Here is a 22,321-nt window from a genome sequence, read left to right on the forward strand (position 1 = left end):
GGATGTAGACAATCTCTGCCTTCATGAATCTTACCATATTAAAATTACAGAGGAAACACAGCACAATGGAGTGATTATGAACCTGAGCTCTAGAGCCAGAGTTTCTATAATAAAATCCCAGTTGCTCCATCTACTGCTTTTGTCCCTCAATGTTCTCATCTGTAAAATAGGTGCTCATAATAGTTCCCATTTCTTAGTGTTATTACGAAGATTAAATGTATTAATACTTGGAAAGGCTTGAGAATATGTATAGAATATTGTCAATGTTCACTAAATATTAGCTAGGATAAATAATTGATAGGATAATGTAAAAGACTGTAATGAGATGACATATATTATTTTAATGATATAAATAATTAATGATACGTGCTATAGGTGAAATGATTCGTGATGAGAAGTTCACAAAATTCAGGAAGGGAGGTTTTCTTTATGAATGTGCAGCAAGAAAACATAAGCTAGTCTAACTTGTTGGAATAAAATAGAGAATAGAGAATAATGACAACCTCAACTGTTACAGACTGAATTGAGTTCCCCCAAAATTTATATGTTGTGGCTCTAAACCCCACTGCCTTAAAATTTGTATTTGGAGTTAGGACCTTCAAAGAGGTAATTACTTTAAAGCGAGGCTTTAGGGTGGGCCCTAATTCAAGCAGACTGGTGTCCTGATAAGAAGAGGACATTAGGGCACAGGGAAATACGCCAGGGATGCACACACAGAGAAAAGGCTATGAGGACACGGTGAGAAAGTGGCCATCTGCACACCAAGGAGAGAGACCTCAGGAGAAACCAAACCTGCTGACACATTAATCTTGAACTTCCAGCCTCCAGAACTGTGAGAAAATAGATTTATTTTGTTTGAGCCACCCACCCACCCAGTGGTATTTTGTATGGCAGCCCTAGAAGACTAAGACATCAATAATAAAAAGAATAGTGAACACTCCCTCTATTGCTGTGAGCCTCTGTCTCTCTTACTCTTATATGCTAGCAAAGACAAAACAAAAATTAATACCTTAATTAATTCCCCTATTGCAGTTCTGATGAGGAAGCAACATAGGTAACAGTGAGAGAGCCTCCATAAATTCTGGGTTCCAAGGAAGTCTCATTTAAGCTGAAGCCTGGCAGGTAAGCAGGATCCAGCCAAGTGAGGAGGCAGATGAAGCCTGAGTCCAGGTGGACAAGACTGCAGACCTGATGGTCTGAAGCATGAAATGGGGCTGCTCAACAATGCAAAGAAACCAGTTCTGTGACTAAAGTTCAGTGAGGAAATGGAGGGTAGAATGAATGGGCTGAAGTTAAAAGTCAGGGGAGACTATATATATACCAGAGCCTTGACAAATGGCAGTTATTTATCATACTAAATAGTTTTATTATCTTATCTAAAAAGCCCCAGGAATATTTTATTAAAAAAAAAATCTGTAAAACAAGATTTAAATGTCATAGAGAAAATATTAATATTATAGAAATAAGATAAAGACTTTTCTTAGAAATATTAGTCATAGATTATATAACTGTAATAATATTTTTTTTACAATCTATTTTGGGAGTGTTTTTCTAAATCAATCTTTTTTCCTCAGAGGAAACATACTGATGACTCATGTAACAGATATTTATTTTAACAACACAAGTTAAAACACAAAGATTTGATTAGAAGTTTTTCTAACTGTAACCACATTTATATAAGAATATAAATAAAATATATAATCCAATGAATCTAGAGCCAAACAGATATTTTGTGCTGTATCATTTCACTGGCTTATGAATATGGCTTAAGAATTTGAATTAATATCACATTATAACTAAGTTAATTATGAGGCCAACAATAATAAAAATCACTGATTGTAATAAAACATTAATTATACATTGACAATATTTGTTTTTATTTACTTTTTTCTTTGAATAGGAGTCCAAACTTTATAACTTTAAAATTATATAATTATAATTTATAATTATAAAGTTTAAATTATAAATTTAAACTTTTAAATGATAAACTTTTAAATTATAATTATATAATTATAATTTTGTCAAAAATAGTGTGAAGGTTGTTTTTAGTCCTTGAATTATAAGCAATAAAAACTTATATTTGAATAGATTTTAAATAATGTTTGCATATATTTTTTCAATATATTAGAAAGCTAAATGAAGAATCTGAAAATGGAAAATAGAAAAAATTAATTTTGATGAAGTAATATGGAGTGAAGTTGAAACAAAATGTATCTCTGCTATTTATTGAAAATTCTGAATCAATTATCATGAATTTCTAGGTAATTAATCCATATGGTGTAAACTGCAAAAGCAGAGACAGCAAAAAGAAACTATAATCTCATTGCTAAGTTATCTGTAGTACAAAGTATTTGGGTTATTATAGGGGTTGAAATAGAGGGCGTTGGGAGGATGGTTATGATCTCTTTCTGCTGGAGCATCTACTCATGTTTGAGAAATGGACTCTTCATTGTAACAGTTTCAAAAGCTATTAATTGTCTCATCATACACAGTCTCAACTTGCACACACACAAACTAACTGCAATGTATCTAGGGAAGACAATGTTTTCTTTTACAGCAATGGTTGCTCATGGTAAAACTGGCATTTCATCTCATGGTTTTTTATCACATGTTGAGAATTATATTCACTACAATCTGTTAAATATTCATAAGATTGGCGTATTTTAATTGAATGTGCTATACAGTTAGAATCTCTAACAGTAGAGTACTCTATAATATATTTAAGAATAGTGCAATAATCTGTTAAAAGGTAAACTCAGGAACACTAAAATGTTCTAGAGTTTATTTGAGCAAATTTTGATTCCAGTCAGGCAGTGCCAAACCAGAAGTGGCTGGGAATGCTGGGGACAGGAGCATTTTATAGGCTTTTATAGTGCAGATGCAGAAGCAATGCAAGTAGCCTTATCTGGGAAAGTCTAAGGGGCTGTGTGTAATTGGTTATCTTTAATTTTGGTTTTCTCCAATGTGAGTTCATTTACAGGAATTCACTCTGGCTTAGGTTTTGGTTTGTTTCATAGGATTCTAAGACATTAGAGCCACCTCTAAAATGAACTTAAAAATCTAAAATATTTGATTTTTAGGATCGATTAGAAGTTCAAATTAAAGATTGAAAATAAATAAAAACAATAACAACAACCAAAAAAAAAAAAAGTGTAAAAGAAGATACAGCGAGTTTTACAAAGGTAATGCCAGATTTACAGTCTTGGAGTCCCCCAGTGCTGTCTATAAAAAGAGGCAGCTGATTGGCTATGTTCTGCCTCGTTGTTTTCAGCCTCTGTCCATCTTGTTCAGACAGAATGTCTAACTGGCTTCTGGGCTTTCTTCAAGTGCCCTTGAAATACTGAAAGTGATGATGTTCTGTAATTGCTATCTCATTTCAGTCCAGTGACACTCAAATTTTTCAGTCTTCTGAACTCTATTCCAAGCCTAGTTTTCATGACTTTTGGAAAAAGGCTAAAGGGAATTCTCATAGCACAAAGGTAGCATTGCTTTACTTGTAGTATGCTTGCCATGGTTTTGTGCTGTGATTATTAATTTCAGATAATATTCAGTTCCTCATTCTGTCTTCTTTCTCAAAGTTCAAAGTGTTTAAAAAATACTGGTCGTATAATAAAAAACACTGGCTTCCCTTGTGTCTAGCAGCTACTGTGCAAATCCATGCAAATGTAAATTTAGTTTGTAGTCCTTCAGTATGCCCTTTCTCATTTCTCCTTTTATTTTTCAGGAAGAAGAAAAAAGCGCATTTCTATTTGTGAAGTGCTCAGCTCTTTGCTCTATTGTTCTTTCCCTCCGATCATCACTGTTAAGTGATGTTGGAAGTAATTACATCCCACTCTCTTTTGGCCAGAAAGCAGTTTTCAGTTAGAGAACAGCTTGAAAAACATTCACCATTACACAGTAACCATGTCTCAATGATACCCTCTGTGCAACAGTATTAGATTTTCTCCCTCTGCCTGGCAAGGGCAGCTCAGACTATCTAGTTAATCATTTCATGCCCATTAACATGTTAGCCACACAAATACTGTCTTTATCCCACATTTCACATCCCAAATCCACCCCCAACCCCTTGAAACTCCTTTAGATCACATTACTCTGTCCCCACTCTAAATTCCTGTGGTGCTTATGGCCGGTGACATTACATTTTACATCTAGAGATATACTTACAAGTGTGTAAGATGTTTGTGATAGTAATACCCCAAAACCTTTGGAATAAGAGCTGTGTCTCAAAGATCAGCATGTTTCCTAGAGCTGAGCTATTTGTAAAGTATTTTTCACAGAATGTCACTTAATACATTTTAAATTGAATTTAATTGTACCTAGGAAGCACAGTGTTTTTAAAATCACTCACCAGGAAATAAACTTTAGAAGTAGGTTAATAAATGAAATGCCCAAGGCAGTGTTAATTTCCCCTTCTCTCAGGCCCTGTGCAAACTCTGCTCTTAATCATATCTTATTGTGCTTGCCTATTTATATTTTTGTTTTCCCTGATGGACAATGAATTCCTTGAGGACATGGGGCTGTGAGATTGATTTCCTTCTTTCTCTTTCTGTCTTTTTCCCTTCATATCTTTATTCCACATGCTGACACACTGCCTGGATAAATTTGGCGTTAAGTGCTTCATGAATGAATGATTAATTTAAATTTTAGGCATGGGTCTAAATATTTAAGTTCTCTCTGTGCATCCCATCTGTCATGCCTTTGTCTACAAATGAGAGGAGAACCCGTCAGTAGCAGTCTTTATTAAAAAACAGAATGTATCTTTGCTTCTCTCCTCACCATGATTACCTGAGTGGGAAAACCTGGCAAATGATAAATTGAAAGAGGGGTGGTCCTCTTCGTCTTTCTCCTCAGATTATGGATTCAAGCAATAACAACTGAAATATATGGGAAGTTCTATTCTTCAAATCTCCTTCACTCTGCTTGGGTGTTTTTATGTCTTCCTAGGGAGAACAGATTACCAATCACCCCACTTTATTCTTTCATTGTGTAACAAACGCTTGTAAAATTCCTATGGTAGGCTGTTACATGGGGGCAACAGCCAGTTTTTTAACAAGAGGATGGTGTCCTCTACTGTCATGGAGAGTATGGGGCAGTGATAACCCACATATTACTATTTATCAGGTCATCACATTATATCAACAAATATCAGCTCTTTGAAGCAATTAATAATATTCATCCTTCATAGAGGAAGAAACTGAGTCCAAAAGAGTTTTGAAGACTGGACCGTGGCAAAATACCCAGGTCCTCTGATTTGACGTCTAACTAGTGGAGCTCCTATATTGTTTTGTTTTATTATTCCACATAACTCCAGTCTCATACTTGTTTTCCTTAGAAGCTGTTCTAGTCTTTTACCAGTTTTACTCCCCTATAATTGGGCTAGTATATATATATATGAGTTGGCTCCTTCTCTACCAAATCTCCTTCTCCTCTTCAATTGTGTTCTGAATGCCTCCCCAAATAGACATTTGAGATCTAGAAATGAGTGAAAACAAACACAAAATACACAAACATTTTACTGAATACGAGGATTATTTTTTAAATTGACATCACTAGATTCTATAATAGACCCGTAGAGGGGGCAAAGAAAACATGAGCCAGGTATTAGTTTTAAAAAAGTAGTAATAGTAACTTCACTTAGAAGCAATGAATGAATATATGCCATATGCATTCAGTACTTCGTCTTATGCTCACTCAGTTCTGTGCTGTTGGTATTATAATTCTCATTACCTCATGGGAACCATGAAGTTGCAGAGATCTTACGTAGTTCACTAATTTTTACAACAGTTAATAAGAATAACAACAATACCTCAAACATAACTGGTTTCCTTGGTTCTCCAGCTAACAGACGGCAGATCTTGGACTTCCCTGCCTTCATAATCACTTGAGCCAATTTCTTATAATAAATCTCTCTCTTTTTTCTTATATATTCTCTCCAGATACATGCAAATATTGCCTCATTTCCACCGTGCTATTGGATAAAAGGTATTAGCAATTAATTCAATGAAAATGGAAATAATAAAAGATGAAGATATTAAACCACCATACTCTCCTTGAAGTTGAATTTATTATTTTTACTGTCCCATGTTTTTTCTTTTTCCAACATCAGTTTTGTTCACAGTCAGTCGTTCTCAATCAGAATAAAATATTTCATGCTTTGTCAGGTATACCTCACAATATTGTGACAAACACACTTAATTCTCTGAAAAACTTTAACAAAATGATCAAACAACCTTTCCATAACATCTCTACTCTCAGCTTCTCTACATCTGTTCAGAAATGACACCAGGCAGCTGCTTCCCCAGCTAGAAATAACCTTTCTGTTATTTCTTCCAAAACAATTCTGCCTCTCATTTCCATAGATTTTAGCTACTTATTTATCTGTTCTTTTGTAACTTGGATCGAAGTAAAAATAACCAAGTGTTCTATTTCACACTGTATGCAGAAATTCTTTATCTTCTTTATGGCATGGTTAGAGAAGAAAGTCTTTGCAGATTTCTTTATTTGAGAATTTCATCATTGGGAAAGAACCAAAAATTGTTACAAAAAATAAATATCAAGAAATTAGCTTTATTTGTATGTTTTTCCTGTTTTCTCACCTTTTCCCCGCCCAAAAAATTTTTTTCTCTCAGAGCTCAGCTTTCTACAATAAAGAGCAAACAGCCTATACTGAGACAATTGAGTGCATGTGAATATGGCTCCCTATTCCTGTCAATTCTCACTTCAAAAAACACCCTCATCTGTCTCTTTGCATTTCACTGCCTGCACCCTATAACATTTCCTTAAGCAAACACACTAATATCTTTACTGCCTTTCAAATAAAGTCCAAATGCCTTGAGCTTCTATTCAAACATCTCTTCAAATTTGCATCAACTTGTATTTCTGGTCTAAAGGCATCTTTCACTCGAACTATATTATTCTGTTTTCTTTCCTTTTTACTCTTTCTGAATTGAAAAATATTTTGCTTCATCTCCACATTTACATTATATTTATCTCTTTGCATATGTTTTCTCCTTCCATCTAGATTGCAAACCTTTGGGCAGATACCATGTCTTCACCATCATTTTATCTCCCAGAAGTTCTTTCACTCTCATTCTACTAAGGACAATTAATATGGGATTGTGGCATTTGTGTAAATAGAACAGAGGCTTTAGAAAGGAAGAAAGCTACTGTAATAGGAAACAAAAACTTTTTATAGGCCTTTCTCTATTTATGGTATTCATTCTACATTAAAGTTGAATAATGGAATTTCATGTTAATAGAGAAAGAAGATAATCTCCGGAATGCCAAAAATGTCCCATATTCTAATCGCCCAAGCATTCATTATCAATTAGAATAAATTGTCAATGATTATTTTTAGCATTTTATACGGGTTCTCTGAATAGTTAGGCTTATATTAGGCTGTGAGTAACAGAAATCCTGTCACCTCCAAGAATAGATTAGAAGTCCTTGTTTATTTGTTTGTTTCATGAAGCTAGAAGTCTGGAATTGGGCAAAGCTGAGGACACTGAGACATTCTTGAACTTTTCATTAAGGTTACAATATGCCTGCTGCAGCCACCATGACTGACTGCCATGTCCATATTTCAGCAAGAAAAATGGAGAAAAACAAGAAAAAGGGATGACACATGAGTCACAAAAGAAAAAAAAGTAGAAATTCACAGCTGTCTTTCACATATTTCTCATGATCATAATTATGAAATATGAAATCCCCTAACTGCAAACAAGGTTGGGGAACGTCACTTTTCAATGGATAAGTCACTATACTGAACAGAATCAAAGTTTTGTTAGTAAAGGGGGAAAAAATGAGTGAATATCGTATAGGATATTTTGTATAGGATAATGTTGTCCTTTTCCTTTGTAATTAAATTTATAGTTAGAAGGATTAACACCAATATACAAAAGTCATAGAGGGTCCTAAGCTTATTAGAATTAACCAAAGTAAGTGCAACAATTTGGAAGTGTAGCATATTTTTATAGACTTTATTTTTTAGGGCAGTTTTAGATTTTCAACAAAATTGAGCAAAAAGCACAGAGTTCCCATAATACCTTCCTCACACACTCACCAAATCACACAGAGACCCTCTCCCACCTCTAGCATACTACATCCTGCCCTAGAGTGGTACCGGTTTTACAACTGATGAATCAACATTGATACAGTGTTATCAATCAAAGTCCATTCTTACATCAGTGTTCACTCTTAGTGTTGTATATTCTATGGGTACAAATGAATAATGACATGTATCCACCATTATAATATCACAGGGAATAGTTTCACTGCCCTAAAAATCCCCTGTATTCCTCTTATTCAGCCTGCCCTCCCACCAAATCCCTGATCTTTTTACTGTCTCCATAATTTTGTCTTTTCCAGAATGTCATATCGCTGGATTCATACAGTATACTTTTTGGTTTGGCTTCTTTCACTTAGTAATATACACTTAAGGTTTTTCTATGTCTTTTCATGGCTTGATAGTTCATGTCTGGATGTACCAGAGTTTGTTTATCCATTCACCTACTGAAGGGCATCTTGGTTTCTTCCAAGTTTTGGCAATTATGAATAAGGATACTATAAATATCATGTGTAGGTTTTTATGTAGACATATGTTTTCACTCATTTGGTTGTATACCAAAGAGCACACTTGTGGATCATAGGTTAAGAGTGTATATAGTTTTGTAAGAAATTGCCAGCTGCTGTATCATATTTCAAATATAAATGTAGGGTACCTGAGTGGTATCATTACCTGATATTCATACAGGGATTAAATGAAACTTGATATCTAATCACTGGCTTAGAATTTCTTGAGCTACATGAAAATCCAAATTGAATTGTTCCAGTTTAAGCTACAGTCTCATGACTCAGGAGCTGTCTAGGCATTTTCACATTAAAATATGGGAGTGAGATTATCATTTCTGTATATCACATGTAGGGATGTCAGACTGAGACACAATTTTGATACTATTTGTCTCAACTCTCATATTTAAATAATATTACTATAGAATATATACTATATATACATTATAGTGTCTTATTTTTCTATCACCCTGAAATTTTGCATTGTAAAGTATTTCATTGAATTATAAAAGGAAACACTCTATCACTAAGAAAACTGTATGAAATAAATTTATACATGTAAATATTATATGGGCTATTTCTCTCTGTTGTTAGAATGGAATAAAATGCATTTGACTTCATGTTGCCAGAGTATATTGTCATGGGGAATATAATGTATACTGATTCAAACTGTGTGTCAGCAAAAAAATATCCTGTTTAGAAATGACCATGACTACTGATGCATGCCCAGACATGTGTCAAGATGCTAGGTAAAGACTAGGGGTGAAACACAACAGAGATATTTATGGCTGCTTTGCTTGTACTTTGCTATCTCATTTCAGTGTCTCTCATGTGTGGAATCATGAAACCACAATGGCTTTTTAAAATACTGAAATATTGGGTCTAGTTACAGGTCAAAGTTTTTGATGTTCTTTGTTGGACGTTAAAAGTCATGATTTCTTTCTCAGTAGTACTTTGGGAATTTTTGTTGCTTTTCACTTACTTTTCTAAATTTTCATAAAGTATTTTTCCATTAAAAAAACACACTGTAGTTTACAATTCGGTTTAATAATAGTATGATAACTACAAGATTAGGTACTAAAATTGAATGTATATTTTCAAGTAATTCATTTATATAACGAATATTCACCATCATTTTTATGCAACACACATAGTCCTATGGGCTGTGAATAACAATGAAAAAAAGCATAGCCTTTAATTTCAAGGGGACCTTGGTATCCTGGGGAGAAACAGAGAATGAAACCAACAATTAACATATAGATATCAGGTGGAGAATTGATGGACTGTAATGAAAATGCATAGAGAAGGCACTTACTGCACCTGGGAGGAGGATGAGAGTATGAAGATTCAGAAAGCCATCCTAAAGGAGATATTTTAGCAGAAATACAACTAACATTAAATGTGATACAATATTTTAATCATTCTGAAAGCAGTATGGAACCTTGCAGTTCCTGTTACAGATATGTTTTTTGCAATTTGTCTAAAATAATTTTTATAATTGGAATGCTCAATTGTTTTTTAGGAAGCATGAAATAAAGTTGCATTCAAATTATAAGAAACATACTAAAAATGAGTTTTACAATTATAATATTTTTAAGCTACACAAAAAAGTAAGCAAAAATTCCTTTGACAAAAATGTCATGTCTCTTTTTAATCGCTGAGAATTTTCTAAGACAGCAATTAAAAGATGTATACAATTGGAAGATGTATATAATTGGAACAAGAAATTCAAAGCATACATACATGAGTTAAAAGGAAATGTGTAATTTTCAATTGCTTCAGGGATCTATATTAGTTATTTCATGTTACAAAGACCTTTAAAAGATATTGTTAGAACAAATACCATTATTAAAACAAAAGCTTTTTTATTCAAAGTCTTATCACAAAGCACCTTACCACACTCTTGTCAGTATCTACACTTATAAATGCATCCTCCGACTTATTATCTGATAAGGTATATAACACGTTGGATTCGTATAACATAAAGAAAATAAAAGAAATTCTAGAGAATAGGAGATGGACCCAAAATCATGTAAATTAACTGAGCGTATGCATTCTTTAGTTTGTGAAAATATTGAATGAATCTATATAAACAATCTTTCAAATCTATAACAGTTAATTAGGTGAAAAGCAGAACTGAACATCTTCCAACTTGAGTATCTGATACAGGGCTACGATATTATTTGATATCTTACTGATGTCAAGTTTTAATAGGCAACTGAATTCAGAAAGATGTTATTTACATTTACAGTCCTGATAAAACAAAGTATGACTGAAGAAAAAAACTGATTTTAGCTTTAATTAGCTTTAAAAGTAAGCACAAACCAAATAATAAGTCCTAAAATGATCATACTTCCTAGGAAGCTAAATCTATGGGTACATCTGCAATACAAATAAAACAGAGTCACATGAATGCATGGTGACCTAGGGCTTGGAAGTCAATCAAATCAGATACCCAGACTGCATGTGCGTTATACTCATATTTTGTTTTCTGAGAAAACATGACTTTTTTGGCAAGATATAATCTGTTTGCCCCTTATGATCCTATACTAAACTAAACAGTAAATGATTTAAATGATTTAAATATCTGTTTATTTGAATGTAGAGGATTAAAACTAACTCAATTCAGGTAATTTATTAAGCAGGGGGTCATAATTTTTGAAGAAGGACTAAATTTGAAATAGAGATAAACTTAGATAAATTCACTTCATCTCAACCACAGCATCTTTTAGAAATAAGCATTTGAAACCTGTGAGGAATTGTAATTTATGTAACAATCATAAAACTTTGGCTTGGGTTCCTGTTAAAATGTTTTTGAAGATAGAGATCTGAATTAATTAACTAGGTGAAAGTATGACTCATATAATGTTTGAATCAGCTCCTCTATCTTCCCCAAAAGTTTGATTTAATAATGTTTCTTCCTACGTTTGAAAGATTAACCATGCTTTATATTTCCTGGCAAATTAGTCATCACACTTCTGTTGGATTGGGTTTTATTTTTGTCTTTCAGGTGCATAAATCACACAGCTTATTAGTTGGAGAACCCTTTCATGTCTTTAATCACCTCCGAGTCTGAAAACTCTGAAAATGAATCAGATTGGCAGGCCTACTTCTAAAGATCTTTAAAATATTCTCCCATAAGGAGGATAAGTTGAAAAGATGGTCATTTAGCAATGCTGCCTTCAGAGAAATATGCCTCGCTGAAAAATGCATGCCTTAGTACTTTGGAATGGATGTGATAAATAGCCTGCTTTCATCAAAGATGTACCTTATGTCCGCTGCCATGTGTGGAATATGAAAACAAAAGATTGATGGCATTGCCTAACATTTGTCATCATTAAGATATCAACATATATTTCTTAGAGTGCCATTAAATAACCATCATTGAAATCTACCTAATTTACACACACACATACAAAACTGATAGCCACCTCTTGTGATGTTTGTCATTTAGATAAATCTTTGAGTTAAAGAAAATAGAATAAATATAAAAAATAGTTCACCTTGATTCATTTTAAAATTAAGATTTGAATACTATATTTGTCTTTCATATGTTCTCTCAGCTTTTATTTTTAAATGAAGATTTAAGTAATAGAAGTATAAATCTTAGAAAATGTCAATATTAAATCTAGCACAGTTTCTAAACAACCTCTGTGGAGCTTTGGAAATTAGACCTAAGTGCTCACGGGGTGTAGGGAGTGTGGGCATGGCAAATGAAAAATACCTCAGCCTGGTTTTAATCAGACAAGTGGCTCTTTCACATCAGGCATTTCCATAGCAAATATCAAACAAACAAACAAGTTTTCTATGCTTAAAATCCTGGCATAGTCTAGTTAGACCTAGTCTCCATCTGGCTATACGATGGAATCACCGGGGAAATTTTTTAAAGTACCCATGCCTGACTCCCCACCCCCAGAGGTTCAAATGTGGTTGGTCTTGGCTGTAGCCCAGGTATTTGTATACATTTTCAGATAAAAAGATGTTTCTAATATGCAGCCAGGATTAAGAACTGATCTCACCTGAACGTCTTTATTTTTCAAGTAGGACCAGAGAGATCTTGGTAGATAATAAAAATGTCACATACATAATGCACACAACACAATCTGCATTCACATACACACACTAGTTGAAATAAAATGGGCTTAGAAAAAAAAAAAATTCAAGGTTGACATTTTACAAGGAGGTAAATTGGATCAGATAATGTAATTAGCCAGCAATAAATTTAACAGAAGGCAGAAAAAAGAAGATACCTGATAATAGCCACTTGGGATGATTTCACACATTGTAGTTTATGGTAATCTCCTTTATATTAGGTTTATTGTATCGTCTCCTTGTCTTTTCTCCATCTGCACTCCTGGGACAAAAGGGCTGCTGGAAATTTTTTGTAATTATTGTAGCTCTAGCTCTAACCTGAAGGCGGTGGGGTCTATGAGAGCAAAGTGGCCAGTGCATTCTTCCGGACCGGATAGAGGTGTGTCCGTCTTCTTAGACGCAAGCACAGTAGATGCTCAGGAGCCTCCACGGGCATCGTTGCTGTTTAACAGTAGCACTAAATCTGCTTGCTACCCACTCCTCGAGACATGCACACAGGGAGCTTGGGTGTATTTTTCTGTGCAATATAAGAAGAGTTCTTATGACATAATGAGCTGAGGCTCTCGGTTCCTGGAAGGTTAAGCTGATATTTGGAATAGAGCAGGTCTTCTCAAACTCTAATGTGAATAAGAATCACACAAAGAGCTTGTTATAATGGAAATGTTGACTCAGTAGTTATGGGGATGAGGCCTGAGATTCTGTATTTCTAACCAAATCCCAAGCTATGCCAATGTGACTGGATTGTGTATTGCACTTTGACAGAGAAAATGGTTTCTTTACGAGTGGTTCAAAGACATGCCATGGAGTTGCAGCCCACATCCAGGTCTCTGCTCCAGCGCTGTTGCACTTATAACTGAGTGTGCATCCCTACATCATTGGGCTTTTCTCATCATCATCCTCAATGAAGAGTCTTCACACGTTCATGTGCAAAAATTAAGCAGCATCTCTGGTACCAGGGTCTCATTATGATCAGGCATTAGGACATAATGGGCATTGTACAATCTAAAACTCTGGAGCATGTGGCCAGTGGTTGCTTGTGACGAAGTGAGGCTGGCTAATCTGGTCCACAGCAAGGGCTATGCATTCAGGGGACAGACACAGAAGCCAGGGGAGCAGATCAGCATCTGCTCTGACAAGGCCCCTGAGTACCCCCTAGGTTCCTCTAGGGTGTCAGGGTAGAGACCACCCTCCAGGTTGTGCTGGGACAGGTGAAACTGTTATGTGGAAGAGGGGCCCCAGCACAGGGATGGTATGTTAGCATGTGCCAGGGACGGTGCCAGAGGCCACATCATTCATGGTGATTGGCTTGTGTTTCCACTCCATGTCTCTCATTGGTCAGCTGTTCCGCCTTTCCAGAATCAGAGGAAACGAAGAGTACTCATTCGAAGGGAGCATTGGGAGCTGCTTCTCCTGTACTCAAGTGTTCTCCGTCTTTTAAGTCTAAGTGAAATTGGCAATGAGGGAACACGTGCCAGTAGAAAAGGAAGCTTTGGGCAGATGCATCTTTTAATTGCTTTGGGCCCTGGTGTGGCCAGAGTCTCCAAGGATAAACTTGACTGCCAAGGGAATAAATGTGAGGGTTGTTATAGTAACCTTAAGAGTTGGGGCTTGCGCTGAGACAGGGGCTGGTCATGGAGGCTGGTGGCTGAAAGAATATGGGGGTAAAAGGCTGAGCAAATATACGATGATGCCTGGGCCTTTGGGATCAATTATGGTCACTCTGTCCCATAGAGAGGACACAGCATCTGTCTTCAAGTCAGTGCCGCTCTCTTTCCTGGGCTCAGGCTGAGGCAACTGCAGGGAATCAGCCCCTCTCTCTTTGTCCAGCACAGAGCAGAGGGGAAAATGGGAGAATCCCTTATAGTGCAGCCTCCACATGGGTCTCAGGAAGGGGAAAGTTGGATGAGGGGAAATCTAGGGTGGACACCACCGGCTCTCACTCACCAGAACCTTTAATATGCTCTGGGATCTGAGGCTTGGGTGGGAAAGGAATGGGGTGTTCCAGCCCCCAGAAAGAGCATGCTTTGTTGTGACAGTCAGTCGTGCAGTCCAGGATGGCTTTTAGGGTCCACATGTCCACTCTTCGTCAGTGCACTAGTCAGGACAATAATCACGATTGCCTGGTGACACCTTCAGCATTACACCTTTACCTGCTTTTTACATTTATATATATGTACATATATATTTTTTATCCCTCCCTTTTGATTCCCTCCACTCTTTCCCATCATTCCACTCCTCCCCCTCCCTTTATTTTTTTCCCAAGGAAACAGTGCTGTGAGAAGGAAACCCAACATCACCCTCTCATGGAGCGAGAGTTCAACCCTGCTATTTATTTATCTTTCTAACTTCTAACCCAGAGGGTCTTTGAAATATTATCAAGACACCTTAGCTATATACACAGAATAGAAACACTTTCTTGTTGGCTTAGAAATCTGTGTGTCAAATATGAAAATGAAGAGAATGTTACTTATGTTTGAAAATATATGTTCAGAAATGAAATACATCATGGGAGGCAGATCCTCCTCTGTACATATTTACTGAAACTATGTTTCCTCTAATAGACTTGTCATTGATGTTGCACCTCATACTTTATAATAAAAATACTTTATAATAAGGGCATGTATTATTTTTACCAGGACTGAAGAATCTGAAAGAAAGCATGGTCTGTGGCCTTTCTCTGGGTAGAAAACTGGGATTTCATTTGTAAAATAAGTAACTAAGAACCAGAATTCAAATTAAGAATTCAAATTAATTGACTAATTAGTGAATTAGTCAAAAGTGAATGAACTATTTCTCACATATAAGTTATATCTTTATTAAATTAGGGTTTAGATGAGATATCCAAAGTCTTCGAAATCAACCCCCAAATTACACTATTGATGTTTTATTTCTCAACTAAGTTCCAGAACTACAGAGGGAGAAATATATCTAAGCAACATGATATGACATTAAATTCTTAACCAGAATGTAGCTGTTATCCTAGTTTGGTTGTTTTTAACAGGACATAATGAGTCAAGGTCCCCTAAGAGATGTTTCAGCATAACCTGTGGGTCATTTCAGACTAACACGAGTGGAGCATGATTGATAATCACTGCTTCAGTTAGAATAAATGAAAGAAATAAAGTTTTCTGTGATCTATTAGGTCAGAAAAAAATGAGATTTGTTCTATTGTTGTAGTTAGCAGTATGGTACAGTATAAACAGATTAAAACTAGGATATAAGGGTCATATTCTTCATAGTCCTAGGTCTATAAGAAATTTTGTGATGATGGATAAGTAAATTATCCTCTAAGACTCATATCCTTATTTGTAATATTTAAAAATTAAGTTTCATCTCAAATATATTTCTATCATGAAGTTCTATATTAAATATGAGACATACATAAGAACATCAGGATACAACTGAAATAAATTTAATGCTCTGTTTTATATGATTTTGTCTTTTGTTTTTTTTTTTTTTAGATGTTCCATTTTAAACAATTTTTTGGATGGGGTAGTTCATAAGAATTTTATAGGTGATTAACTATGATTTTCTCAGATCTACCATACTTCCTTATTCTTACAATTACATCTTTGAAAATAATCTTGCTCTTCTAATCCATTAAATTATATTGTCACTGTGGTTAAACTCTCAGATTTTGTGCATCTTTGAAAATTGATTTAACTGTATCTGGTAGCAAAGAAAAAAACACTAAAAAATGTTATATTAAATGAACATTTGCTGTTACATTTGATTGATTTCTCAATTAGTAAAGCAAGGGTAAATGTGCAATTTAACCATTATCGGGGTTCCCCGCATGTGAGTTTACATATATTATCTCATTTAACAGTTTTTGTAAATGAGTTTCATGATGGGAATGAAGTAGACATCTTTCAAGCAAGTTGCTTTCTTTAACTGCTACATCAGTACATTTCATATGTCCTTACAAATGACTTTTGATTCTTTTCTTTGTATCTGTTTTTATCTATTTCTTAAAGAGTATTGGTTGAAACAATTAGTTGTCTGATGTCCTTAGTTTTCATAACATTCACATTAAGCTCTTGTAAACCTTTACAGAGTACAAAATCAATGCTGAGACTTTGTCAGGATTATTGTGTCTGCTTCTTTTAAGTGAGCTATTGAATGCACTTCAAGTAATTCCAGTGCATGTGTGAGAGAAGAAACTAAATCAAAGCTTAGTATAGAGTAAGAGAGATGAGGATGATCATTAGTAAACCCATAAAAGGAAGCTAGGATAAAAGGGCAAGTAATTTGAAAAGCAGACAAGCATGAAGATCTAAAGATAAACATTCTGAGAATGTAAACAACTTGTTTAGAAAAAAAAGAAAGAAAAGGCATATGCCAAAAAATTACAAAGCCCAGAAGCATAGACAGATTAATTGGATTCACAGAGAACAAGGAATCACACAGCTGTCATATTCAGTCAAGAGATAAAAATGTTGTTTGGTTCTGAGATAGGTAGAAAGGCGTTAAAGCAATAGAAAGGGTCTGTGCATGTCAGCACCGTCCTTTCAAATCACATGGCTTAGACATAATCACACCAATTTAAAGCAAGTGCCAGTTACAACTTTGGAAAGTGACTATTTGGAGATCTCCATCACCCTTAGGTGACATATTCACAGCTTCTAGATAGGGCATTATGCTGAGGGACATATATAAATAAGAATAGCACTCAAATAATTCAATAGTATTCGCCTACACATAAAGGAGAAATTGTTCCCATTCAAGCAGGGTACCAAATAATGGAGGCAGAGAGAATGAAAGTTACAGAGCAATCATGTAAGGGATGTGAAACATACCCCAGCTCGTGAAAGACATCAAACCACATGAGCTATCACATCAGCAGTACCAAGAACAGTTTCTCCTCCTTCCTTTTAACCTGCTGAAAGAGGTGCTCTGCTAGGCTGGAACAAAAGCTTGAATAATGCAACCCCAGATTACAAAATAGCTTCTCTCTTTGTCCTAATATTAGCCTTGTTCAGTCTTCAGCATATAATTATGTTCCTTTCATTTCCTTCCTGAGGCCTCAAAATTTAAGTACTTTGTAATACTGGTTTATTTTTCACATTTAAGAAATATTGTCAGGTATATAATGGAGTGCAGGAAGTTAGATAACCCAAATGTCCTATTCTGATTTTAAGCCCCCCTGTGATACTGAGTGTCTATCCTCTAACCCCAGAATCCTTTTTCCCTTCTCCCTTCCCAACCTTTGATCTGCACATTATGAAAAACCCCAGTGATGGATTAAAGTCTATCCATACATCCTCATCCACTTAAAATAATACTTTCCCTGTGGTCGTCTCAAGCAAAAGTTGCTCATTATACCTTCATGCTAGTCAGAATACTGGCCTTCAAAAAAATGTCACATCTTAATCACTGGAACCTGTGAATACATTGTTACATGACACAAAGAGGGACAGTGCAGGTATAGTTAACGTTAGGAGTCTTATAATAGATTATCCGAGCCTATCTGGGGGGGCACTGTCTAATCACATGAGCCCTTAAGAGCAGAACTTTCTCCAACTGGAATCAGAGAGATGCAGCAGAAAGGGGAGATTTGAAGCACACGTTTTTCTCCAACCACTATTTCTAGAAGGAGCCACACAGAGAGCAGGGGAAGGAATGTGGGTAGCTTCTAGGAGCAAAGGCTGGCCCTCTGCCAACAACCAGCAAAGAAATGGGGATCTCAGTCCTATGAGGACCTCAGTTCTATGAGCACATGGAAATGAATTTGGCCAATATCCTGAATGAACATGGGGACGGTTCATCCCTAGAGCCTCTGGCAGGGCTCAGAGCCCCTCCAGCACCCTGATTTCAGTCTTGTGGGAGTCACTGCAGAAAGCTCAGCTGAGCCATGCTGTACCCAGACTTCTGATTTGCAGAAGACTAGGATAATAAATGGTGGTTGGTGGTGGTAATTTGCTATGACAACAACAGAAAGCTCAAGCACCCTGCTCACCTAGGATCTAGAATCGGGGTGAATCCTCATTCTACCCTGTTGCTTCAAGATCATTCCAGGGATAATCAGGAATGCCGACTTTACCTATTCTAATTGCTGTCATTTTTCCCTTTCATTAATTGCATGCTTTGGCACCAATTCCTAGTCCAAGTCATCACTCTACCAACAGCAGGAAAGCTCTCAAATGTCACATGCATGACGTATCTAATATCCTGGCCTCTCAATTTTCTTATCTCCTTATATCCAGCTACCATCACTCGACTCTACTTCAGCCACTCATTCTGTTGCCATGCCCTAGAATTCAGATTGCAGAGAACTGCTTCACCTTGAAAATACTTTTAGAAAAATCTTCTTCCTAGTCATACTTTCACATCTTTCTCTCTAGAAGATAATTCTTCATGGATCTCTCATGTTTCTGCATACATTGGACAACTTTTATTCCAGATTATCTTTCTAAGGATGTTTATATTAACAACTTTGGGCTATAGAGACAGTGTTTCCCTTGGGGCAGAAGGCAGATTTTTTGCACATCAGGATAATAAAAATAATGTCTTTCTTCAGGTTTCTTCCCAGCCCTTCTTCACACTGGATGTTTCCTAAGCTGGGGGTTTCTGGCTATAACACAGGCCCACTGTGGATGTCGCATTCACCTGGGATGCTCCACAGCGTGCTGTGAGACTTGGGGGGAAAGGGGAGATCATGCAAACATTCAGTGCATGCTACCTGCTGTGCAACAAGTGATGAATAATAAATCTTTTGTCTTTTGTCTTTGTCTCTGACTCAGGACTCTTGTGTCTTCTGCCAGCACCCAGAGACAGGAGAGGCTAACTTGTTAGCTTGCAAATAGAGCAAAAATCTCAGATCCTTTACAGTTTTTTGACACCTTCTTGTTCTCTTGCAATCTTTGGATACTTAAACTTTCTCCTTTTCTATTAACTGCCTCATATTTTAAATGATTTCCCTATCCAGATATATAAGGATACAGTGAACTTGCATCTGGTCCTGGGGGAGCAGTATGCTGATCTCCAGGGATTTCTGGAAGGATGGTGTTGACACTTGGCCAGGATAAGGATGGAATGTGCTATGCAGTGATTTATAATGTGCTGTTTAATGTTCACACTGCTCCGGAGGCTGAGCAGTGCTAGTTTGTCTACACTGTTTAGAGAAAATGTATGGACGGATGGTTTGACCCTCCTTGACTTGTTAGACTGATTTTAGTTATGTGACTAGCAAGGTATAAAAGACCCCCGGTAAACTTGTGCCTTAGCTTCCCTAACCAAGATACCTTTCATATTTCTTGATGGTTCAGAGTCTGAAGGCACAGTGTGTTCTGTATGTTAGAGAAAGGATGGGAAGTTGCATTTAGAAGCCGTGGGCCTCTCAACGACTGTGTTTATTCCCTCTGCTTTACTGATCATGTACCTTTATTAAAGCCTTACAGGACATGTATCTTTATTAAAGCCTTACAGGACTGTGGAGTCTTAGGAGTCCTTTCAATTATCTGAGCCTTGGATTATGGGGTAAGTTATTTTAATCACTTTATTGCCAAGTTCATCAATTTTATACCTATTTTTCTCTCATCTCACCAATATGGAAAATATTAAGATGGGTAAATTCAGTTGTACATGTGCTACCTGGCAACACTACACAGAGTACCAACATATGTAAATGGCCTCTAATTGAAACTTAACTCTGAATGCTACCTTTACAATTGTGAAATCACTTCTTCACTCTTTGTATCACTTAGTATTTAGGTTTAATAAGTGGAAGTTACATCTCATCTTTACATTTTGAAACACATACCCAAAGGCAGTATCTTCCTAGTATTAGCAAAACTGCTGCTGGTCCACGAAATGAAGATCAAAGACTTCCTCATATATTAGAAAGAAAGTTCCCTTAATTCTTATTATGATAGTATACTTATCAAGTGGAACCCTTATATGATTAAGGATGACGTATTTCACATGTGGAAGATTTTCAGTGAAAGATATATGTTTGTTAATTCCTCAAAGAGGGCCCACCCTAGAAAGGGCAGAAACCCTTCATTCTACCTCTTAACTTTAGACATATTTTCTTTCCTATTTTTTTCTAAATTCTTTCCCCAAACACTTTTTTTCAGTGGAGGCAATTCATATATTATTCAATTCAATTAAACATATATTTTCTGATTATGTATTTATGTGCTAGACATAATCCTAATGCTTTATATAAATTTATACAAAGGCAAATTCTCATTAGGTTCTCAAATACAGTAATTAGCAATAATTTAATGGGAAAGGTAGCATGCTAGTGGTATGCACAAAATTCTTTAGGATCACAAGGGTAACAAATTTTTTTCTGGGTCTTGAAGGGTTGGGAAGGGTCTGTGTGACCAGAAGATCTGATATGATTAAAATACTGCACAGAAATGACACTTGAGTTGGACATTAAAGATTCAGACTTTTCATGCAGTTTTTGGAAAAAGGCAGTCTATAAGCAGTCTAATACGTTAAGAAAATGCATTTCAATATACATATGTAAGTTGTATAGAAAGAATGAGTAGTCTGTCCAATGACTATGTTATGTAAGTGGTGTGAATGGCAGGAGATGAAGCTGATCATTATTATTCCATAAATAACACATAAAGAACATTTAAACTGAAATCACTTGGCTGATGGCACATTATATTCTAGAAGATAATGCAAAGACAGAAGGGAACAACAGACATAATAAGATATCATAATGTGTGGTAGGAAACTTAGCAAAAATTTACAGTGAAAACATGATTGAGCTTGAAGATTTTACTTGAAAAACTGAGGTAAATTTACTTAGAAAATAGTATTGATATTTAAAAGAAAAACTGGCTAAAAGGTTTTACCTTGTATGAAAGAAAAAGCCATCTTTTCTTGTTGTGCCTATGAATAAGCCCAGGGGTCACTATACTACATTCAATGAACATAATAATGACATTCCTGAGGCCATATCCTTGAACTTTCACCTTTCTTTCAAAAATTGCATGATGATGCCACAAATCTTACTAACAAAAAGAATTTCCTGATGTGGACCTTCCTGCTCTTTTTTTTTCCCTTATCTTGTACCGTTATCTGCCCCTGTTGTCAGCACTGTGCCCTAGACTTCTTCTGATTGATCATTAATGAAGATGTTAAAAGGGCATTCACATCAAACCCTCTTGCCCTGGTACTGCCATTTATGGTACTTTGTCCAGAAAAAAAAAAAAAAAATTAAGCATCTTTTCATAAGTGTATTGGGAAGTGGCTGTTCAAGACATTAGCCATTTTATTCTGTCTAGTTTCTTATTAATTTGTAGGAGTCTTAAAATTTTAACTATAAGTTTGAAATTATGGAGATATAGATAGAACTTTCATCTTTCATGTAATACTTCAAATGATCTCTTACAATAATGAAAAGGGGGCTTTCAGAGTTGAAGACAAAATTTGAGAATCAAAAATATATCTGCAGACTTAAAAAATTTAGCATAACCAACAAGAGAATAAATAAGCACAAATGAAAAATCAAAGTACTTAGAAAATAGTACTGGTATTTAACAGGAAAACTGGCTAAAGGATTTTACCTTGTATGAAAGTACAAAGTACTGAAAATGGAATATCTTGCAATAATTAACTGAATTCAGACAAAATGACAACTTTTATAGCTCTTAATGACCATATATATATAATTTTTTAATAGAACATATAGATATTT

At 35.6% G+C, this 22,321-nt stretch overlaps 1 long non-coding RNA gene across 2 annotated transcripts in view; it reads right to left on the minus strand.

Moving 5' to 3' along the window:
* LOC309611202 overlaps positions 1–22,321 on the minus strand; it is a 175,542-nt gene that overhangs the window by 135,351 nt on the left and 17,870 nt on the right. The gene's annotated exons all lie outside the window — the stretch shown is intronic.

The sequence above is a fragment of the Balaenoptera borealis genome, assembly GCF_965194805.1.
Source record: "Balaenoptera borealis genome assembly, chromosome: 14".
Lineage (NCBI taxonomy): Eukaryota > Metazoa > Chordata > Mammalia > Artiodactyla > Balaenopteridae > Balaenoptera > Balaenoptera borealis.